This window comes from Lycium ferocissimum, chromosome 12 (assembly GCF_029784015.1).
Source record: "Lycium ferocissimum isolate CSIRO_LF1 chromosome 12, AGI_CSIRO_Lferr_CH_V1, whole genome shotgun sequence".
Taxonomy (NCBI): Eukaryota; Viridiplantae; Streptophyta; class Magnoliopsida; order Solanales; family Solanaceae; genus Lycium; species Lycium ferocissimum.
The window spans coordinates 12,072,043-12,078,496 of NC_081353.1; the positions used below are offsets into that span (position 1 = coordinate 12,072,043).

Sequence of the window (6,454 nt, forward strand, 5' to 3'; positions counted from 1 at the left end):
CAAGTGGCCCAAAAGGGAATCCCTTTGGGCGTTGTTGGCAAAAAAACCCGGAGACACGCAACGACCCCAAACGATGGGACCGATCCCGCTAAAGTCACCCGGCCCGGGACTATCAAGGATGACCGGATCAATCGGAGGATCGATTTTGAGGGTAAAGGGTAAGTGTGTACGAACAAGAACCCTTCGGTGATCGGTAGCCAATTCAATCGGACCGGTGCAAAAACTCTTCAGGCGGGTATCCCATCGCGATCGGCCGGACTACGTCGAGTCTTTCCTCGGAAATCGATGAGGGTATCGCCTCACATCGTATCCCCCGTCCGAGACCGAGACTCGCTTGTCGACCTCGAGATCTTTGTTAAAATTGAATTTGGCCGAATAATATCCGAGACCGCTGAGCTCGATTTTAGCGGGGGATGCGGGGCCATCCGGGGGTGACGTCGGTGGAACTTCGTGGGAAGTGGACTCGGACATTTCGAAAATATGAAAGGAGAAGGATTTAAAAGTGAAGAGGGAAGTGAAGGAACTGGTAATTCGGGGATGACGAAACAGCAGCGACCAAACCAAAACAATTGACGAGATCAACTCTTTTGCATTGGTTTCGAGTTAATGAGTCAAACTGCAGGTCAGATGCAGCAGATAGCAATTTTACGGGAATGTGAAGGAATGTAGAGAAGAGAGGAGGCTGAAAGAGAAACAAAATGTGAAAGTGGTAAATGAACAGGTATTGGGCCTTATATAGGCGAGGAAGGGGAACGGTTACCGAGGGTGACCAATCACATAGCGCCGCGTGTCCCCATCATTAATGAGAGGCGACGTGGTAGAACGTGCAAAAGGCGGTTGGCAGAGGCGTTACGTGGTCATTCCCGCCAAAATTTAAAAGATAAGAGCGAGCTGGCCGAGTCACCGGTTTCTAAGGTTATTCACTTCCCGTTATCCCGATGGATCGGCATGACGAGAAGTGAGGGGGGCTATCCGTATACGGGAAAAACCGGACATAACGTAAACCAATGAGGTGAGGGCCGAGGCAAGGAAGATGGGAACGTGCCCGATGACATTCGAGCTGAACCGAGAGCGCTTACCCCCGGAAGCCGAACCGGAGGAGCGCTTACACCGGAGTCAACCGGAGAGCGCTTACACCGTAGCCGCAGCGGTGCCATTCCGTTCGGTCCCGTGTGGCCGTCGGTCCGTACGGTCGTTGGTCGGTATAGCCGCTTGCCCGTGAGCCGCGCGTCGGTGTCCGTCACGGTCGCCTACCAACCATGCGTGTGTGTCGACGCGCGCCGTCGACCAAATCCCACCAAATCCGTTCGTAGCCGTCTCCTTGTTATTATTATTTTATTCGGTTCACATTGTATGGCCCATGGAGGCAAAGACTATAAATAGGAGACACCCCCCTCCTTTGAGGGGGTTGGCTCCTTTACATTTCAAGAACACTTGTAAGAAAAGAACCTCATATACTTACTCTCCCTTTCATTTATTCGGCCAAGGCCGTTTTCTCTCAAGAATTATTGCTAATCATATAATATATTGCCCACAAACGTCTACATTTTTGGCTGCTTCATTGGAGAGCCTTCCAATCTCTATTTCCTTTATCTAACATACGTCAAGAACAAAGCACATATCCTATACCCACTTACAAATTCAATTGATTATCCAATTTCGGGGTAAACAAACCCTTAAATAATATTGGCATGTTTGTAACCAAATATTTAATTTAGCAATGTAACCCAAAAGAAATGGCATTTAGTAGCTATTTGTATATTTGCCGGCTTAAAAATAGGGAGGGAATATTTCTTCCACCTAATGTCACGCTATTCACTCCCCCCAAAAATCAGAATGAATATCTTTTAATATATTTGATTAAATCTCTTATCAATTGTGAAAGAAAAAAAAACACTATACTTGAAGGTTATACACTTCATAGGTTGATATTTTTATACTTTTTTATACATAATAAATATACATTGTTTAATTGTATAATAATTAGAATGTATACATGATACTTTACATTATATATAAAAATGTATACACGGTACTTCACAATATATACCAGAATGTATACATGGTACTCTTCTTCTCTATCGAATTCTCAGAATGTGTACATGGTAATGTATTTTAGAATGTATACATGGTACTTCACAACACATATCAGATTGTATACATGGTATGTTTCTTCTCTATCGAATTCCTCGAATCTATACATGGTACTTTAAAATATATATATCAGAATGTATACATGGTACTTCACAATATATACCAGAATGGCAGAATGTATACATGGTACTCTTTTTCTCTATCGAATTCCCAGAATGTATATATGATAATGTATATTAGAGTGTATACATGATATTTCACAACATATATCGGAATGTATATATGATACTTTATTTTAAAATATATTACATCAGAATGTATACATGGTACTTCACAATATATATCTAAATGTATGCATAGTACTTCACAATATATATCAAAATGTATACGTGGTACTTTAAAATATATATATCAGAATGTATACATGGTACTTTACAATATGACAAATTAAAATTCTCTAACTCAACAAAACGTTCAAAAGCTATATCAAATTTTTTCGATAATTTTGAAGATTATAGGTATTAAGGGGAGGAAATAAATATCTATATAGAAGGGGAGGAAATAAATATCTATATAGATTTTCTAATATACTACTCAAAATAGATGAAGTGATTAGCGTGTAATGTGGCTTATTTAAGGATAAAAGCATTAAAGGATGAGAGAGAGAATCAGTTATAAATCCTATTTTTTTTGGTGAACGAATTGGCTGGATAATGCCAAACATTTTAAGGGAAATGCATATTTGGTTATGAGATGCCAATAAATGGCCCACGTTGTCATGCCACGCCAAATTCCCTTTTTTCCACGGATTGTCCTTCAAAGGCTCTGGTCTTTAATTTTTGTCCATCACTTAAAAAAATGGTCGAAAATATCTCAAGGTTCTGGGAACCCCCGCTCAGCAAAAAAAAAAAAAAAAAAAAAACTTCGCATCGCAAGGCAAGGCTTCACGAAAATTCTGCCTCAAGTCAAAGCCTTAAGGCAAAAGTGGCAGAATTTGCCTTAAGACAAAAGTGTGCCTTGCGAAATTTTGCAAGGCAGAATTTTATTTTTTTTACTCTGCTGGAATTCTACAAGTAGGCTTGATTTTGCAACGAATTCTGCCTTGCATTTTTTTTTTTTTTTTTTATCGAAATCGATGTTCAATCCGGTAACCCGAGTATTTTAGGCGATAAAGACCATCCCCGAATAAGGGAAATCGTGCAAATTGCCCGTTCTCATTTAAGTACAATACTAGAAGGGATGCCCGTGTGCTGCACGGGCCCAATAATTTAAGTTGCGATGCATTCTTATTCATCCACCTTTTGTGTGCTAGTTTAATTTACATGAAAAAATATTGTTTTATAAAATTGCATCATACTAAATCAAGGTTACATAGCATTATCTTCAGAAAATAATTGCACGTGAGCACTGACTTTATAGATGCAAGAACGCTATGAATACAAAAATGCAAATGCTTAAAGAGCTTCCAACACGTCAATTCTCCGACACACATTTGAAATTTAATCTTCTGCAGGAGCTTCAATTTTCTACAAATGGTCTTCCTTTTCTTTTTTCTTTGGTCATGACTTATGAGAAGAAATTTTACTACTTAATAAAAAATCTGCAGGAAGCACGGTGTGAGTGAGACATCACGGTAGTACAAGTATTTAAAGCTATTGACGATGGAGAATCCTCATTACAAAATTGTTGATCATGCAAAGGATGCTTATCTTCTACTAAAGTGGCTAAACAAAGTGGCAACATATGCTGTCGGGAAGCGCGTTGTTGTTCCTGCCGTGGAGCGCTAGAGACCATAGAGACAATAGTTGTCCTCTGTTGGTTATTTGTCAAAATATCCAGAATGTCTTCTGGTGGTTCTCAAAAAGTGGCAGTGGGTTCCGCTTGCAACGAAGAGGCTCTTCTCCATGAAGGCAAACCCACTCTTGTATTCAAGATCTTCACATCGGTTCATGTTCTGATTGATTAGAAAGACCAACCCAGGGATATGATGTAATGGTGGATGGCCAGCTGCCTGATTAGTAACATGCAGTCATAAAAAATGGGTGATTAAAGAGTATTATATTTTTGGGTAAAGTGAGTACCTCTGTGGCGGCGACATTGATCTCTAGAGGCATCAGGTTGTAGTTAAAAGCAAACTTTAGACTGTGTAGCAGAGCATGGTTTTCAAGGTGAACAGCCCGCTCAAATAATGAGCTTTGAGAGCTTACCTTTGACCGACCTTACGAAGAGCAGTCATTATATGAGAAGCTTTTATATCATTTTCAAAAAAGCTTTACATACCCTTCTTTCAAATTTAAGAACCACAAACTTCTAAACTCTTGAATAAAACTTATGATCTCTTCCCTTCAACAAAAGGAATGAAGAAAGAAGGGGTAGTCAATTATTAGTTTTAGCAGACAATGGATGGAGTATGCTGAGCCACATGAACGAAAATTGGTGAAAATGCCAAAAACATTATATGACATATCTTAGTTTTTAACTTCTGCAATAAATTGTCCGCTCTCAATGTAACAGATTATCTTTCCAAGACACTTCAAAGTTGGTCCAACATCTGCTCTACTTGGCTAGAAACAAAACGAAGCTATCATCTAATGAAGCCAAATCAATGTGCTCTCTTTTGTTTCAATATAATAAGAACCACCCGAACTTTCCATATGTAGCTTCATAACATGTTTGGCAATTAGCCATCGACTGAAAATTCTTGCTTTACCCATGGAAATTCACATTTTTATGAAGACCACCTAGGAGATAAAAACAATAAGCTCATACTGACACGTGACAACATGAAATAGAGTAAAACTGAAAATGATATCGTTCTGAGAAAACCTCATGAAGTACCCTTGCACAGCGAATTACCAAACTTTTAAACATTATATTTTTACCTGAAGGCTAAAATATCTTATGTAGATAGTAAAGCACGCCCTGCAAAAACCATGTGAACATAAAGCACAAAAGTCAGGAATTTTCTTAAGTTAATGAAACTATTAACCCAAGGAAAAAGTTGAAATTATAATTTCTACAAATAAGTGGCTGCAGAAGTTCAATGAAGGCTGGAGAAACTATTGTATCCGGTAAGTTCAAAGCCGAACAAATAAATTATTGTGTATTAACTAGTGTGATTACAGGCTTAGCATTACAAATCCATACCTGATAAATACATATTCATCTTCACAGTTTTCCCACATAGCTAACTTAGCAGTCAAGAATTTTATTTAGAAATTTATGAAATGTAAGTGATTTCAATTGCAAGTTGCGTTTTAATAGTAGAACTATAGTTTCATATGCATGCAAAACAATTATAACACAATAGGTAGCCTAATTAGGCTCTTCATCACATCAAATTCTTAGCAATTTACAGCATTTATAATTAAGCATGTATATTTTTGTTGACCGCGGTGTCCGTGAGCGTACCTTAACTAATTCCACAGGATACCTGCCACCTCCTACCACCATTAGGTACCAAGTAACTCTGTTCCAAGGCTAGAACAGATGGGAAGAAATCACCTAGTGTTTTTGTCTCTGCTGGAAATTGAACCTGAGACCTCATAAGCATCTATATTGCGCTAAGGGCAAGACCCAATGAGAAATCGAAAAGAACTAACGAAGCACTACATATCCATCTAAAATAACTTCTTCTTCGTATTTTCTCCTCCGTCTCCTTTTCCTTTGGCTTGCACTTTTTTGTTTTTCCTTTGCTTCTTGTAGTAGAATACGTCACCCGTACATGTCGCACATACACATACTAATACTCAATTCTGTTTATTATTAGGTCGCCTTGTCTTGTAGGTTGATGTTTGCATATACTGCTCAATTCAGTGACATCTGGACCACCTTATTTTCCTTGACAAAAGAGTTGATGGTGCTGCTTCAACATAGAAAATGAACTATATAAAATGGATAGTGCACGATGACGCATCCCGGGTGCAGATGCGAAGGAAAACTGGAAGTAGCATAGCAAAACTTGCTAAGTACGATAAGACTTATGAGATCTTTCTCTATCAGCATAAATCAATATCAAAAGGGCAATATATTCTTAAAACAATAAATGTGAATTTCATCACCAGATTGATCCACCAGCTCGGAACTGGAATCACTCTTCTATAATTTCTCATCAATTCGCTCAAATTTAATTTTCGATTCTCTTCTTCTCCTTCAAATTGTACACTCCATAAATGTAAAAAAGCCGTAATTTTCAGCGACTGAATAAATAGCATTCTCATTCGTCAAAAAGGGTTGTTGCCTGCAACTTTGTCACCTTTGAATTTAGGATTTATTGATTTGAGATTTTCTGCGATTTTTTTTTGTTCTCCATGGAGAGACAAAGGAGACGCACAAGAATAGAGGGAAAGAGAAAGATGAG

General features: G+C 38.5%; 1 long non-coding RNA gene across 1 annotated transcript; it reads right to left on the bottom strand.

Moving 5' to 3' along the window:
- Nucleotides 1–3,662: 3,662 nt before the first annotated feature.
- LOC132040599 (uncharacterized) lies at nt 3,663–6,446 on the bottom strand. Its single transcript, XR_009410724.1, has 2 exons — nt 4,977–6,446; nt 3,663–4,835 (listed from the first exon to the last, which is right to left on the bottom strand). It is a non-coding gene; the product is annotated as an uncharacterized LOC132040599 (long non-coding RNA).
- Between the last annotated feature and the right edge of the window lie 8 nt (nt 6,447–6,454).